Source organism: Amblyomma maculatum, chromosome 1, assembly GCF_055883805.1.
Source record: "Amblyomma maculatum isolate TAMU_Amacu chromosome 1, ASM5588380v1, whole genome shotgun sequence".
NCBI lineage: Eukaryota > Metazoa > Arthropoda > Arachnida > Ixodida > Ixodidae > Amblyomma > Amblyomma maculatum.
Window position 1 is genome coordinate 191,470,400 of NC_139344.1, and position 18,188 is coordinate 191,488,587.

At 43.1% G+C, this 18,188-nt stretch overlaps 1 long non-coding RNA gene and 1 pseudogene across 1 annotated transcript; one reads left to right on the top strand and one right to left on the bottom strand.

Annotated features, from left to right (window-relative positions):
• Positions 1-659: 659 nt before the first annotated feature.
• LOC146205245 (CXXC motif containing zinc binding protein pseudogene) lies at positions 660-1,612 on the top strand (annotated as a pseudogene).
• An 8,983-nt stretch (positions 1,613-10,595) lies between these two features.
• Positions 10,596-16,313, bottom strand: LOC146205246 (uncharacterized). Its single transcript, XR_014701577.1, has 2 exons — positions 16,149-16,313; positions 10,596-14,938 (listed from the first exon to the last, which is right to left on the bottom strand). It is a non-coding gene; the product is annotated as an uncharacterized LOC146205246 (long non-coding RNA).
• Positions 16,314-18,188: the final 1,875 nt, after the last annotated feature.

Here is an 18,188-nt window from a genome sequence, read left to right on the forward strand (position 1 = left end):
GACTTTAGATATGCAAACGTTCCATTTATTGAGGAGGTATACCGTGCGGCGAAATCTCGCCAGGAAACGCTGAAACGTACCCCACAGTCTCCAAAATCTGCGTCATCCGATAGAAACACCTCTCACAACGCTCTGCCGCGAGGTTGTAATACACGTACACCAATTTCAATGCAGTCAAGCTTACCGGCCACGACAGTCCATCGAGTGGGCGCCTTGCAGCCCTTATTTTCCACGGGTCACCTAGCTGAGCCTGCAGGTATTACCGGACTATGTCATGGTTTCTTTTTTTTTTTTTTTTTTCGGATTTTCGGAGGACGTTTCTAACGTATTCCTGTCGTAAACTTTTGAAGCGACTGTGTTCAGGCCGCAGGCAAAACGTGCCAACGGCGTTGTCAACCAGTCAAACATCGCGCCCAACACCCTTTTAGATTCAGAAACCGAAACTTATGGCCATTTTTTTCATCTCGGTGTCGGAGCACACCTGTTACGCACTGAGACTTTCAAAGCACGTTTTCTGTGACCCAAGATACCTTGAAACACCAAGGGTTTGTGGTCAAAATTTATGCCGTTTCAACACTGCACATTTTTTTTTGTTAATTTTACAAAGGTTAGCCAGATTAGCGAGATCAGCGTCGTCTGCACTCGCCTCACCACAGTGCTCCGTTACATGCTAAAACAAGTGTTAATTACTTTTAAGATTACAGGTGCCGCCACAGTCTTGTAGTCTTCAAAAGTGGTAAGGTCTTAAAGTCGAGTTTCATAGTTAAAATAAGGTTGAGTCTAGTAATTTGGTTCAACATGTCTTCAAGCATTCGTGGCATAATTGCTGTAACCCTGTAATTGGCGGTGGTTGTCGCGCGCTGTTAAAAGTGATCAGTGATCAGCCTAATCAGCCAATGTGGAACAGTGTAAGCCAGCGGTGTTGGATTTTTTTGGACGGGCTTAGTCTTAATTGACTGTTCGAACGTTCTTTGCCACGAGATTAGTCTTAAGCGTCCAGAAATGGTCAAGATTGACTTACAGCTACGTGCTAATCTGGACAACATTACAGGTTTCACGCCGAGTCGTGACTGTGTGTGGCGCCTTAAGTTAAAATGCATGAATTGTGGAGAAGAAACGACTTCTTGGCAGACGGTCGAGGCGGCCAACAAAACTGCTATGAGGGGGAGACGTGCAAATGCCAACTTGGTCCTGAAGTGCAGGCTGTGCAGCAAGGAAAACAGCATCGATATTCTGAATGACAAGTTACAGACCTACAGCGCCGATAATGCATCCAGCTTTGCTACCGTTGCCGTATTCGAGTGCCGTGGAGCTGAACCAGTTGCGTTCGATGCCAGAGATGGCTTCAGCGCTGAAGCAACGGGAAGCGGAACTGTGTTTGTAGACGTCGAGTTCGAGGACAATCAGTGGGCTGATTATGATGAGAAAGGGGAACAAGCTGTTGGAATCTACGACCTGGAGTTCTGTTTCACGAAGATCAAGTGACAAGTTCGCCTCTGCTCGCCGTGGTATCCCTGTCCAGTCCCCTAATGCCGAGCAAGGAGCGCGGGCGGTGAGCCAAGAGAGACATCAGAGTTCGCATCTGAAAGAAACGTTGCATAGTTTTGTGTCCTTTTGTTTGTTTGTTCCTTTTTTTTGAGAAATGTTACTGCTTTGCTGACTCTCTGCCGACTTTGAGATTGTCAGAAGTGGTGTACTGGTTTAAAAGTGAGAGTGTGTTGTGTGTCCATTAAAAAATTTTTTCTACTTTTTTTTTACTGCTACTGCATTTCTCACTGACATGCACATACTTCATTGCCATTGTACTCATTGTTCTTCACATAGCACATGGGGCGGCCATGCTTGATTTGCAGCTTGATCTTTGTGTAAAAATTCCTGATAAGTAGTTTAATGTTACTAATTACAATGCAGCATGCCCAAATATTTAAACATGCCCACATACAGCACCTCTTTGCATGCTTGCAGTCTGTGAAGGAATGACCAGATATTCACAGGAAGTGAGGAAAAACTCTGTAGGGGAAATTATAAGTGTTGATCAAATATTTAAGTAGGCCGTAGCATATATCAAGGATCTTGCTTCAGCTTGGTCATTGCATCATTGAATGGCTCAGCCAGCATTTACATCACAATCTGTGAGAAGGAAAGAAAAAAGAAAAAGTGGAAGAGGAAGGGAGACATACCAATGCCTTGAAGTGCCAGAAGAGTATGCTCTGTCTGCCTATCTGCAGCTGGCATAGAAATGTGTTCAGGGAAGAAGTTGCACATTAAAAGGAATGCCAGGAAAAACTGGACATAAGATAAGTTTGTACTGAAAGGTTTTGTCGTAGCATCAATCCATTGTGCAGCAAAGCAGTTGTCTGCAAAACGTGCATGTGTTTTCAAATCAACACTGACACAGCCGTTCTTTGTGCAGTGTTCAGGGTGGTGCCATACCATTTCGCTTCCCATTCTGCATCCATCTGCTGGTCAAGTTGAAGGCTAGTTTGCAATAAGGATTCGAACCAATGACATATGTACCTCTTATTGTATGCCATTACTTGTACAATTAAGTGTAGGTGTCCGCAGAGGAGTGAGACACTGTACCTTCCTTTCCTTAAAAACCAACTTAAACAAAAAATATATATTAAAAATCTTCTAGAATGAAAAGGCAGTGTTAAAAGCACTATAACATTTACTTTAAAGGCAAAGCTTGAATTTCCCCCAAACAAACCCTGCCTAGCTTCTTGTACCTCAGTAGTAGCTTGTACTTGACCATAACTTTTTTGCAATGGGTGGAAGCTGCAAGTGCACTGCTTCAGTGCATTCATAAGCTGGTCACACAGGTCTGGGATCCATTGCCTTGTTTGCAGGGTCATAGCCAGTGGAGTTGTTTTGGTGTTGAAACACGCCACCGAAATTTTCCGATTGCTATATCCTTCTCCTGCTTTAGGATTTTTTTTTTTTCAACCAGCGACGTATAACGTCCACCCAAAAAAAATTTCTGGCTGTGTGACTACTTGTTTGCATAACTCCTAATTCATTGTCAGCAAGGTATAGGCGTGAAATTTTTTAAGGGGCTGAGGCTAAGTCTGATGGTTTATTGCTCTCAGTACTAGCACCGTTAAGGGGCACAAGGCCCCTTTACACGATGATGTCCCTGCTTGAAGTACAGACAGTTCTTAGCCAGCAACAGCTGTGGCCAGGAGAGGCATTTCATGTGCACTCCTGGATGCCTACTGGTAAAATAAATTCCTGCAAAATCTTCTGCCATCATAATGTCACAATTTTGCATTTAAAAGAAATCGCTTCAGTGGAAGAGAAAGCTCAAATTAAGGCAGTTTTTCTTTTACCTGTGCCGGCAAACAATGCTCTCCGAAGTTGCCTTACCGACTTCTGCGAGGGACACTGCCCAGCCTTGTCAATGGGGGTTAATATTCATCATTAGCTGGCTGGCACACATAGTACTTAGTAGGCATCCAGGAGGTGGTGGGCACACCGGCCTCTCCTGACGATAGCTGTTGCTGCAAAAATGAACACTCTGTGCTTAGAGGGGCAGGTTCACTTTGTAGAGGAACCATGTGCCCCTTTAGAAGTGATAATGTTGGGAGCAACAAAGCATCAAACTCTGTACTTTAATGACTTGCAAGTTCCAAGTACAACATATTTCAGATACAACACAGACACTTTGGCACAATACTTCTAGTAATTTGTTGACAATGGAGTGGGAGCTATGTAAACAAGACAATGGCACCTAGATTTGTGTGACCAACTCGTGAATGCATTGAAGTGAACTTGTAGCTTCTATTCCACTGCAAAGGAGTTGAGGCCATGTATAGACAAGCGTCAGCCCGTGACGTCAGTGGAGATGCGGTGGCGCTGGCGACAGCAGTGACTTTCGTGGTGTAGGCAAAAGCGCGGGTCGTCTGCATTGGATGCGCGGCGCTTGCTGTGTTTTCGGGCATAATTCCCAATATTTCTACGAGCTGTGGTGCGGTTTATTGCGCCACGAGGCACAAAAAGCAAAATGGCACTTGCTTTAACATGTTTCTTGCGGTAGAATAAAGATGAGAGCGAAGGGCAGCGGCATTGAGCGCGACAAGTAGACTCTTCGGTGACGGATTGCCTTTGCGGTTAACATATATATGCGTTGCAGTTCTTCACCGAAACTAGATCAGTTCGTTTGCAACCCTTAATTATCATGATTGCTTTTCGGCGACACGACGAATAGCGCAAGAACAAACGCCTGCAGCTCGTGCCCATTTTGATATGTTATTAAGTTGTAAGAAGTTCAGACGCGATATATTCCGTGTGCGTATGATCCCGCAGGGAAGCTGCACTGTGAGTTCTATTCACTTACAGTGCTGCCCGTGCATATGTTCACACAGAAAGGACACAAACGCTGCTGTGAAGGTAATTGCAATTACTTTGAGCGCGGTCACTCCAGTACGATATTGCTGGCTATAACAGGCCCGGACCTGTAAAGTATATAGCTTTTCTCTGTTTGTACTTTCACGAGTTTCAACCAGTCTCTTCATCACCGGTTCTATAGTAAACATAATTGTTATGACCCGGGCAGTCCCGCAGCATTATTTCTCATTTCTAAATTTTATTTTTGGAGGTCATTATAAGATCATGACGAACGAATTAAATATCCACGTACAATCTAGCTCTGATCGAACAGGATATTTAAGTATATATGGTACATGGAGTTCAATGTCCCAAAGAGGAATCGACTATGAGGGGTGCAAAATAAGCAGAATAAGATGATGCGCATTTGAATAAACAATTTCCATGTATATTAAAAAAAGCTCAACAGATCACGCAAATTTCGCTGCAAGCGATCGTGGAGAACGTTTCATCTGCACTCATGCTTCTCTCCTATAGCAAAGAGAACAAAATGAGAGCTTTCGTACTGGCATTCATGTACATATTAACCTGTGAATGACCTTGCTACATCTGTAAATGAGATAGACGTCAACGTCTTTTTTATCGGGCAGGCGAAAACAAGTTGGCAGTGCACTTTGCCAACATGTTAAAAAGATCTAAAAGATTGAGTTCTTATTTTTAGATACGAAATTCTATGACTTGCTAGAAATGTGATTTCTAGTTTACTATATACAGTTGCCGATAATATTGTTCTTTAGAGTGAGTGCTTGAAGCAATTACAGAAAGGCAGTCAATAGATTCGTCATATGAAAAACACACTTCCAGTCATTCATATTGTCGTCCTCCTTGCATGCGCTAGGAATAGGCCTGGGAGTTGAACAGGGTTGACTATTAGTCTTTCTTATACATTGCGCTTTCTCGTTTTTATTTAACTTAATCACTCACGGCCGTCGCCTACGTACCGCAGCCGCGCGCTGTTGAGGCCACGGAGAAGGAAGCCAATGCAGCGCTCTTCGCCAAGTAATTCTAGCTGTAATCGGCTGATAATGTGCGGAAATACTCTCCAGGCATAAACCAAGCTATTTATACGTATAAGCGAAGCTTACGTTGCAATATATTCGACCGCGCGAACTGGTTTCGAAGGCAGCGTCGCTTTGCGCAGTGTAGGCTTTTGCCTACACCCCATGTCGTTGCCGATCGCAGCGCCACCTTTGTTTACAAACATGACGCTTGTCTATAGGCCACCACTATGGTACAGAAAGCTCAGCACGGCTCGTGCAACTTCATAGCAGGATTTTCCAGTTTGGACCAGAAGTATTTTTTTTGTGCTTGTTCTCGCTCTTTGATACATTATTTGGACTGCTGCCACTGCAACCAATCAGCCACATGCCTGCCATTAGCGAGTTCACAAAACTAGCATTGAGCATGCCACGTTGTAAAGCACCAGTGAGTCCAACAAATATTGCACTCTTTATGCAGTGTACATTTCAGGAAAATAAATGTAAGAAAAAAATTGTATCAGGCCCATTAGAATGGCTATGCTATGGGCTACACAGGCAACAGGTGTGCTATGCAGGAAAAGCGCAGCTATGTGTTAGAGAAGGCTTCCAAGTTTAGACACACACAAAATCAAAGCTGATGCATGGGTCGAGCATTTATCGCTATCGAAAGAATCTCAAACAAGGCCAATGTAATGTGCAGCAACTGTTCGAGGAAGCCATTCATGCCTATCACACTTCACTTATTGACAGAATAGAAAGTTTCCAGCAACAAATAGGCATAAGGCAGCCATTTACATAGCGAATAGCACTTCAATGGAAAAAACAAGCAAAAAGAACACGGACAGAGAAAGAAGGCACACAAAGCGCTATGTGTAGCACCGTGTGTGGCTTCTTTCTCTGCCAGTGTCCTTTTAATGCGACAACGTTAAAGGCCCCGTTCACCGAAAAATCCGGCGCCAGCACCAGTATTGAGTGAAAGACGAGTATCACACTGTCAGGCAGTAGCTAGCGGTTTACATGGGTGCACACTGACTAGATGTAGGTTTGCCTAATGTTATGCTTGGCAGGAGCTGCCAACTGGGGCCTTTCCTTTCATATAGGAGGGTGATATCAGAAGGCTCTCATATCATGACTAGCAACTTACTGATCTTGCTCAAGAGGAAAGTAGTGCATAACAGTTGCATCTTACCAGTACTCACCTATGGGGCTGAAACATGAAGGCTAACGAAAAAGGTTCTAGTTAAGTTGAGGACAACACAGAGGGCTATGGAATGGAAAATGGTACGTGTAACATCAAGAGAAAGGAAGCGTGCAGAGTGGTCAGAGAAATAACTCGAGTTACTGACATTTTAGTCGAAATCAAGGAGAAATGGGCATGAGCAGGACATGTAGTGCAAATACAGTATAATCGATAGTCTGCAAAAGTAACCAACTAGATCCCAAGGGAAGGAAAGCGAAGCATAGGGTGGAAGAAAGTCAGGTGGGTGGATGAATTTGAGAAGTTTGCAGGGGTTAAGTGGATGCAGCTAGCACAGGACCAGGCTAATTGGAGGAAAATGGGAGAGGCTTCGCCTTGCAGTGGGTATATTGCAGCTGATGATGATGATGATCAGAATCAGCCTGCCAGGGCCCTCGTATTCACATTACCCTTAGGCCATGCAGGCATGTTCACATGGCTTGGTTAAAACGGGGCTTTATATGTGGCCTGGTAGCCTATGCTATTATGTCATATTGCTACGAAGATGACAAAGCGGGCAGTGGCACGGGGCGAAGCGCTTGTGCCAGGCCCGCTGGCCATTAAAGCATATTTCATCGTCATGTCACCACGTCGTTCCGTTTCTGTTGTGTCGCCGTGTTCCATCGCTTGTCATGCCACCACATAACATTTGGTTGGAGGTGCAGTTCATCCCCATCCTCGCCTTGCACCGTCGAAGCCAACCGTACGCAGGGCCGATCTGCCAAAAGCCCATGGAGATTGCCGCCCAGCTCTTTTTGCTCAGACCCGACCAGCTGCTGTCCCCAGCCCTGACCACAACACACGACGACCAGGAAGAGCCCAAAGCCGACCCCACGACGAAGCGACCTCACGACCACTCGAGCGAAGACAGCAACCCCGCCCAAGCCGTTCGGCGTGTCCATGAGCCTTAGCCTTTGGCAAACGGTGAAGATTGAACTTGATGCTCCGGTGCAAGCATTCTTCCCATCTTCGCATTCATTGTGGTGTCCAGTGTTTCATGTCCCAATCCTGTATCTGTGTTCATCGTCACGTCATGCATTGGATTTCTAGCAATCGATCTGGACGATCGCTCGGTGGCCCCGGGTAATGCTACTAAGATGACGAAGCGGGCAGTGGCGCGGGGCGAAGCGCTCGCGCCAGGCCCACTGGCCATTAAAGCATATTTCATCGTCATGTCATCATGTCGTTCGTTTCTGCTGCGTCGCCGTGTTCCATCGCTTGTCATGCCACCACATAACAATATCCTTAAAGGAACACTAAAGAGAGAAAGGAAGTGGGTTTGCATCGATAGAATGCCAGTTCCCGATTACAAAAAGACCACTCTTACTGAAAACAGAGCTGTTATAAGGTAGTAAAGAAGAATAACAGAAATACAGGTACCGCCACCACAGCCAAACGGCCGAGGCTCGCAACTACAAATCACATGGCGCGCTAGGGATCCCGGAGGCTGACAAATGCGAATTACGTTGCATGTTTGAATGCGGTAGTACATTTTTTCTCAAACATGATAACAGGCTTTTATCATACGTGAACGACGGCGAAAAGACAACGTAAACGTTGCAAGGCAAATACAAAAATATACTTGGAGGCGCCACAGGCGCCCACTTCAGTTTTGGTTATGTTTCGGCTCAGGCATTTCTTGCGCACTCGGATAGTTTGTTTGAACCTACAGCGCCTGAATTACGAGCTTGGAGCAGCAGATGCGCCTTGATGGTTCCCATTTGAGCATTCGGAGGCACGAGCGAGCGAAATCCGCTACCGCCGACACGCTCCTTCGTTCACACTTCTGCGCCAACATATCGCCGCCGTTGCGGTTTCGACTGCGACCTGACCGCTCGACTGCAGCTACGTAAGCCACGAAAAGCATACATATGCTAAGTACCAAAGGAAAACCGCATTATCATTCAATTGTTCACTAAATCATGGCACATCTGACCAACATATACTGCGTCAACAAGACCTTCAACGTGCTATTTGCAGGCGTCGTAAACAAAAGGCGCATACTTGCCGCTCATACCAAGGAGAGCGTCGATATATTGTGCTCGTCGCCTGGCGAAAAAAAGGACTTCGGGTAAAAAGTAAAAACTAAAAATAACAAAGCACCAGAAATACGTTACAAAAGATTAAAAAAAAATCGATTTCTAAAAAAAAAAAAAACAAAAAAAAGAAACGCCAGTAGTGGTAAGACTCGAACTCGCTACTACTTGCTACGTAACGTTCGGCGCTAACCGCTCGGCTACGCCGCGTCATATCTACTCCTCCTTTTGAATAAATAAATGTGTTGAACGAACGCCACAGGAACCTTAGAAATATTTCTAGTTTTTATGTTATGGCCCCATTTACAATAAGGTGTTTCCGCTGCCGGTCTAAAAATTACAATTTCTTGATCATCGGCGCATGCTGCCTGCTCTCACGTCTTGCAACTAATGTTCTGGATGCCTGTGCGCACTATATTGTGCACTGGATCCATTTTAACATGTGGAATTTCACAGCGCTGGCAAATGTAGTGGCGCCGGTACTTCGGTCATGTTCTGCTACCGTGGACGTAATTTTCGCTGAACACGGAGTTGTAGCACAAACCTTGAAGGAAAAAAGTGCGACGAAGCTTCAAAACTGACAAGCGCAACAGCGAGGACACTATTTTGCTGGTAACTAAATCTTATTTGTATGTAAACATGTCAGGAAGCGTTGCGATGACCGAAGGCTCGGTTTGTTTATACACAGTGCAAGAAGGAGCGCAAAAGCTTGAGAAACATGTAAAGTATTGTGCATTACAAGCGCTCTATGTTTTTTTTTCTTCCTTTATGGGCCCATCCCTCGGTAAATTACTCTCTTCATCGTTTTATTTATTTCGGCTGAGGCCGTCATTGCGAGTACGCTGTTGCCATGTTGGCTCTTGAGGGATGCAACGCCGCGGGCCGCGCCGGCTCGCTAGCTATCACGGAATCTCCGCTTACGTCACAGTGTGCGTCACTCAACTCCGACTACGTAGTCGGACGGCACAGTTTGAATTCTACCGGCGGGAACAAGAAAAAAACCTCAACTTGTTATCGCAATATCTCAGCAATTATTCGATTTTTTGCTGCCGGATATGCGGCGACAGTGTCACCAAATGTAGTTTATTAGATTTTCATACCATCTTTGGCTGTCTTTAGTGTCCCTTTAAAGATGGAGCTTCAAGGTCCCCTATAATTTTTTGTGCTACGTTTCTTCCATTTAACTCATGAACCAACAAGCCCAAGCAGCTACCCTTTGGGTAACACTTGTTCCAAGAAACTGATATTTTGGCAGTCTTGTTTTTTTTTCCCAAAATGTTACATTTTTGTGTTACTGGTATGAAGAGGGTCACATGACTTGACTTTAGGTTTGCTTATCAAGTTTTTAAAGCCAATGCAAAGCACAAGGCCACTCATGATTGTACATTTTGGTAGTCCAAGTTGAAGAAAACTGCACTGAAAAACTGAAGCAGACCAAAAAGCAACTGTAAGTGTTAACTAGAATGTAAAGTCCCAGCCGCAATGTTATGGAGTACGTTTCGGCAGTCAAGTTCTTATCATACTTTACCTAACATCTTACCTAACAAGAAGTACTTTACACATATATGTTAGCAAGTGCCACTGGTGCACTTGCGCATAAAGCCAAAACAGCATTGTACCTCGTCTATGCAGTGGGGAAAAGAATTTCAAACACCACAGCATGCTCCATAGTATTTTGGCCGTGCCTGTACGTCACAGCACACACAAGAAAAGCAGTGCACGACGCTCTAGAGGCTCATGATATATGGGGGTCAAGTCTTCAAAAGAGCATTTCCTTAACTGTGGCTGCAGATGACAATGGCACGTTACAGAGGATATCACACAGCAGCATGGTACATTTTGAACAATGTCTTTATTATGATATGATGACAAACTGTGATATTCACATGAATGGGGAAAAAATGAACGAGAACAGTGCTCAGAGGTAGTTAGTAGATCGGCCCTTCGCTCTGAGGGTCTTCTCAATTTAAAACTGGTGCAGGTCAGCACGCTGAAGGAATGCTTGCTTCCTGCACATAAAATAGTCTAGCTCATTTCACAATGCATCCACATCTTACTAAAACCAAGATTCTTGCCCAACTGTAAGGAAACAAACATGTCAGTTCGGACAAGGTGATGCACAGTAACAGCCATAGGTCAATTCAAGATTATCTAAAAATATAACATGTAATCATAATCTTGCTAACTTGACATAAATGACTATTTATTAGTAGGCCTAGTGCTTCCAAGAACTTTCATGAAAATATTAGTTGACATGCATTTCAATAAAGCTGCAGCAAGTCAACTAAGACGAACAGAAAAAGTGTCAACACTGGAAATTTAGCACTGTGGTAGGAGTAACAGGGTGAGAGTATTGCTTGTGATTTATGTTTGGAATTTGGAAGAGAAAACAAAACAAAAAACAACACAAAATATGCGACAGTTAGTGCCAAATGTTGTAGATGCCACAATGATATATGACACAGCTGTACTGCTGATATTCTGACATAGGACCGACACCATTCCAACTTTAGGTTGACCAATCATTTCGCCCTACCATATACGCCAGCAGTCCCGGCTAGCTCAGTTGGTAAGCGAACATTCCTGTGAGGTGGTTATCCATGGCTTGAACACCAGACCAGGACACATTTTCCTTGTTTCTGTGAAAGCTGTATGGCTTCAATTTGCAGGCAAGTCTACACTACCCGAGGGGTTTCTCCTAAACAATGAAAAGTAGAATATGAGGTGACATGGCCTGAAATATTGCAGAAGAGTCTTGCACCATCCAATATCAAAGGTGACTATGTACAGTGCTCTAATTCATTCCAGATGGAATCAGAAATCCAAATGAAAAACTGTGTTGGATAGTTCTTTAAGGTACTGCCACTTCAACAAAATGTGCTACCAGATTACAAGAACGAAAAGATCTTGCTTCAGGTTAATGAAATTGAGCCTGATACAGACTTTTCAGCAAAACTAAGAAAGAAAAGAAAGCAGCACTTTCTTGATGCTGACAAGTGCAGTGATGGGCCAGCCGCAGCCCTCCCATTGTCGTGGTATGCATCAGTGCTTTCATACTAGAGCACTTGCAAAAAATGCCCACAACAGTGTAAACACTAGCACAAGAATAATACAAGAGCATTCAAGGCATGTGCCAAGATGAGGATCACAATGCTCAACGAAGGATTGCTTTTCAAGTCATCCAGAATGCATTTTTTTCTTTGTTCTTCACATTTTCTGACACATACACCGACTGAAAAATTCTTCAAATTACTATATCCTCCCATTCTGATGCAACTCTCATGAGATCACGCACTTTGAACATTCGAATATCTACTGTGTCAAAATATTTATCTTTAAAGGGAAAGAACACTCGCCAAAATATATCAAAGGATTATGGTAGAGTTGAAAAGACCTTGCCTCATAGAGTACAGATCGAGCACTAAAATATCAGAGGCTTTACAATTTTAATTTGCCATTGAAAATCGCATTAAAAAAAACGAGGTGCTATCCAGCGAAGAAACCCTATTACTTTCAAGGTAATACCCCACGTGACTACATATATCAGCAAAATATCGCTGATTTTCGGATTTTCGTAAGTGCACACTTTCTTGTTACTTCTAGAAGTGCTTGTCATTATTTATTATATTTTGCGCTCTCTGCACTGAGTCATTCTAGCGGAAATTAAGAAGAAATGGACATGGGCAGAACATGTAGTGCGAAGAGAGGATAACCAATGGTCACTAAGGGTAACAAATTGGATTCCAAGGGAAGGAAAGCATAGCGGGGGGCGGCAGAAAGTTAGGTGGGCGGATGAGGTTAAGAAGTTCGCAGGGGTCAAGTGTATGCAGCTAGCACAGAACCGGGTTAATTGGAGAAATATGGGAGAGGCCTTCGCCCAACAGTGGGTATAGTCTGGCTGATGATGCTGATGCTGATGCACTGCGTCCTTAAATAAAACCACTCCTCATTTTGCACTGCGAGAGGCATGCTTTCAGGTTTTGCCACTAGATGGCACCACAGTGTTTGGAATTGCATGAATGAAGCGATTATAGTGCCCACTAAAACTTTCGTCGACGAGGCTTGCATTATTGTGCCGTAACAGCCTTTAGTGTGAAACTGAAAAAGAGTGTTCCTCAAAGCAAAAAAATATTTAATCACTGTCTGGCGAGTGAAATTTATATTTGTTTTCGGTACATCTTTTTTCTCGACCACCAGCCATCATCGTGGTCGCTGCTCATGGTTTCTAGCATCGGACTACATAAAGACAGCCGCATGCACTGATCGAAAAATTCTCGGCAAAAATTTTCAACACCGTTTCTACCAAATCCACTATGGAATCGCAATATTTCCATTGCGCCGAAAAATATTTTAGACCTAAATTTTAGTATTTTGTCCCCTTAAAATCAGCTACTGGCCTCTTTAACTCCAATTTTTTTTTCGAGTGAACAATGTGACCTTGCGTACTGATTTTGATTTGAAAAACACACTGCTAAAGAATTTGGAATGGAAGGCCGGTCTGGACGAGTCTTCAGCTAGAGTGAAGATTGCTGGGAAACGTATCAACAACCTTAGATATGCGGATGATACCACTTTAATGGCAGAAAGTGAAGTGGAACTCAAGAGACTTCTGATGCGCGTACAAGAGAGTGAGAAGTTTGGGCTTAAACTGAACATTAAAAAGACAAAGATCATGGCATCTTGCCCCATCAAGTCCTGGAGCATCAAGGGACAACAAGTGGAAGCTGTGACAAATTTTCTCTTCTTGGGCTCCAAGATAACCCTGGAAGGAGACTGCAGCCATGAAATTAGGAGACGCCTACTTCTGGGAAAGAGAGTCATGGCTAGCCTTGACCGCCTAGTAAAGAGCAGAGACATTAGCCTGCCAACCAAGATCCGTATAACTCGTGCTATGTATGGTATTTCCAGTTGTGATGTATGGATGCGAGAGTTGTACTGTGAAGAAGGCTGACCGCCGAAGAATTGACGTGTTTGAATTGTGGTGCTGGCGGAGAATCTTGAGAGTTCCTTGGACGGCCAGAAGATCAAATCAGTCGATATTGTCGACCATAAACCCTGACTGCTCATTGGAGGGTCAAATTCTAAAGTTAACGCTCAGCTACTTTGGTCATCTGATGAGAAGAGAGGAGTCGCTGGAGAAAGATTTTATGTTGGGAAAGGTTGAGGGTCACCGGAGAAGGGGTAGGCAGCGAACGCGATGGTTAGATGGCATCCTCGAGGCGCTGCAGATGAAGTTATGTGATGTTAGGAAGATAGTGAGAGACCGGAAAGCGTGGCGTGATATGGTCCATAGGGTCACGAAGAGTCGGACACGACTGAACTGAAAGAATTTGAACCATAGAATTTCTATTTTGAAACTCAGCAGGACAAACATGAGAAGTATACAGCACTGAAACAATCTAAATCTCCATACCACAGGCACACGTGATCACAGGGAATATAACAGATCAATGCCTTAACACTGCTTCTTCATTTTAACCCACATTTGCTCCACCCACCTGCAGTGACACAAACCATAATGGTCATTAAAATTCTGAAGAAAAAATTACAGCTGCCAACCCTGCAGTTAAACCTTAGTCCCAACTAAGTTGGCAAAATTATAGAAAAACAATTTTTTTTTATAAATACCAATATACACATTATTTCACCACTGCCCTTTTTGTATACCCCTACCTTTATTGTACCTCGGTTACTTTGTTCTGCCTTTCACAGAAACTGCCAAAGCTTCGTTCCTTTTCTATAGTATACAGTACACTGATTCTGCTGCCTTGTCACTGTCAGCTGTATGTGGAGTGAGACTTGATCAAAATTTTTCATTGGCCTTTCCTGCCAATTAGAAGGACGGAAAATAATGTTTTAAAAAATCTAAAATCGAATGCAGATTTCTGTTGTCATTTCTATTAACTTGACATCAGGCAGCCCATGCTTTTACGTTGACTGTTTCATAGCAGTATAAGATCAGCAAATACTATAGGAGGTATACCAATGATCGAAATGGGTGTCATTTGTCATGCCACTGAAGCAAAGTTCAAATCTCCTGAAATATAGCAAGAACCACTTGTGTACTTACGCAGCTTATCTCTACAAATGACTTCAAGTCTGCGTGACTGTATTTCTCAAAGTTACTCTAAAACAAGCCCCAAGGACAAAATCAAGTAAACAGACATGGGTCGGCAAATAAAAGTGTGGGAAAATGCTACAGTTACTTACCCGTCGTTGCCTCGATTGTATTCTGCAGATCCTCTGCAATGCCTTCACTCTGCTTGTAGCTGTCCCAGTCCAGTTTTGACTTTTCCTGCCTGTTAGAGAGCGGAGCTCTACACTGAAGCTTGTACTAGCTTGTACTACATCAGGGCACAATCAATCATGAACTACAAAAGCAAAAGCATGCCAAATTCTGGGCGCACCCCAACTAAATTTGGAAGTCACCATTGGGGTGGCCATAGTTTAATTACCCACTAGCCCACACCCTGACCCTTCTATGCTTCTACAACAAAGAACCTCATCAACGAAGCAGCTAAGAATGCATCAGGCCTCTCACTTTTCATATTACATGCAAGAAGAATAACAAAGTCTGTCCAAGCAGTAACACAGGCGGTATATAGTCGTCCCCCTTCCAAGGCACAAAAAGAAAGAAAAAAAACATTATGCTGGATGCAAATCTTGGACGATAATGAAAGGTTTTTTTCCCCCAAATAACCAGCCATATTGCATACTGTTTTCATTTCATGATCTCAGCAAATCAATAACTCAGCACCAATGCAATACCTTACCAGTACAGGTACCATCAAAAAGTAAATGGAAGGCAATGCTCGTCAAAAACGTCAATTTTAGTCGCCAATATTTTATGCATTGCTGAACAGATGTGTATTCAGTCTAAATGTGGTTCTATGAATTACATGGTGCACAACAAACCTCGACCATTTGGCTTTGGATTCAAGGAAATTCAATTTATATTCAACAAAGTTGCCTTCCTTTTGACAATGGATATACAAGACTCCAAGAAGTTATGAGTTGTAACCACTATCGTGTTGAAAACATTGTTGGTTCATGAAACGATGCCACAAAGTGCATGATAAAATGGCTTTGGTGACTACACAATGGCACTCATGGAGCCTCTGCGCAGTGCTGTCTAGAAAATGTTTTATGGTTTACAGACAGAACAAGGTGCAGAAGATGGGTAAAAAAAAGTCAAAGGAAACTGAGCAAGGGTTGAAAGGCAGCCAAGACAGAGTAAGCAAGGCTAAACACTGTAGGACAGTTAAACAGGGTTAAGTCCAAACTGAATTTTACACTGATTACTTGCTCCTGGCTTTCATTTTATTATAAAAAGAAAAAAGAAAACAGCAAATTACAGGGTCAGCATACATAATGCGATTACGAGTACCAAAGTTAGAATGACCTATCATAAAAAAATCCTGACCATCAATAGTGTTAAACAATGAAATGTGTTCTGCATTCTAAACTGATCAGCATTCTTACTACGTAAAAGAGAAGGTCAACACTAACCAGTGTACTAATTTTCTGCTTCTTGCTGAACAGCTGGTTCAGCACATTTCCTGCTCCACCTGGCTTCTTTTTTCTGAAGGGAAAAAAGGAAACAAGTTACTGATCATACAGTGCCTTTTCATTTTCTTTTTCTACTTTTGACTCGAACACACTGTGTGCACAGAAAGAAGCATAATGTTGTTGAACCTAAAGGGATATTTTTAACAGCTGTGAAAAAGCCACTTTTTGTTTTAAAAGAGACATGAGCACATTTGGTAACAACTAGGGGGAGGGAGAAAGAAAGATGTAACCTGTGCGGGATGTCATACAAGGTGTCCTCCCAGTCACATCTGGCTACCCAGACGTGAAATGAGTATGAACACAAACATGATTTTCCTGGGAACCTTCCCTCTGTTTGAATTCAGAAAGTTGCCATGAGGCACTATGAGCACAGGTGGTCTCATTACAGCACCCCAGTGGCATGGCGCCCTATGCTAGGTGTCACCCTCGTTCTGATTACCCTCAGCTGCATGGATGCTCTGCGACAATGATGACAACAAACATGGTTCGCGCAGAAGCGTTTGCCTTGAACAGCTAACACTGCAAAATACAAATGTGCCAGCAATAAATCTGGCTCGGCCCATTTAATTAAAGCTTTTTATTAGCATGTGAGACTACAATTTCTCCCTTTTTTGAAACTGATGAATTGTTATAAGCAGCGAGAGCATGGGATTTATTTCCATGCAAAACTTGACAGTTGACTACTGTATGGAATAATTACGCACATTTTACGACATCCACTAAGCACAGATGCATTTTCCTCTGCTTTTATGAGCAAGTCTTCTTTCACACAAGACATGTTCTCTCATTGCATCCCAGTGAGCAAAAACTACACCTACTCCCAGTGTGACGCTACACAAAATGCATGCACGCAGCGCTCACCAAACTGTTTGACAGGAAAACATCACCAGCTTGAGGAACTTTTCTAAGCTCAGTTTTTAAGTATAAGTTTTTTGTATTTCTAGCTGGTTTCAGTTTCTTGCAGACTTAAAATTAATCTTTTTTTTTTTTTTTTTGTTATATCGTCAACAGGCAAAATGCTTTCTTCAAAGATTGCAGTATAATAGTAAATAAACAGACATAATAACCCTACACACGATGCCCACAAAATATGCCATCATAAGAACATCTAAGCAGGACTGGCAGTAGTGTTATGCCACATTCAAATGCTGGGGAAATACAAATTTTGACCTAATGTGCACAGGTCTGCCACCCTGAACAAACTATAAAGGCTAAACAAAATTTAATTATTGGCTCTGCCACCTTGGATGGTACCACGGCTACCATAACTATGTTATTCTGGTACATGCATTAGTAAAGCATTGTTTAGTGCTTTTGACAAGCAGGAAACAAAGCATTACAGACTAGGAGCATAGCCAGAAATATTTTTCCAGGGGGTGTCATATGCACCAGTGAAAAAATAAGAGAAACAGCCTCTGCCCAAACAATATCAGAGTCATTTTTCTCCTTTAATAAAGCCAAAGGTTTCAAGTTTCATTGACTGCAATATCTACATAAAATAAAAAGTGCACACAGGACTACGAGGACTTGATTTGTAAAACACATATGCACTAATTCGGAGATTCAGAGCCTAGCAAAATTGTCTAACATTTGTAATATGTCCACTTTGTGTCGGTATCCACTGAGGGGTGAAGCAGATACTGCGCTTTTTTTCCCCCAAAAAAAACAAACCAACTGAAGACATTTAGTTTAGCTTAATTTGTTTAGCTTATAGGGTTAAGCAACTCAGGCTGAGAGATGCCATAGTGTGGAGGGCTCTGGAAATTTCAACCACCTGGGGTTCTTCAATGTGCACTGACATTGCACAGTACATGGGTGCCTTGCAAATAACTGCGTAAATTGAAAATCTGTGTACTACATGAAAAGAAACGTACGGTATCCTTCACACTTCTCGCCGAACACACAAGCTGTGCTATATGGGAAGGAAAGGCGGGAGTGAGAGAGAAAGAGGTACCGTAGTGGAGTGCTATGGGATCCAGG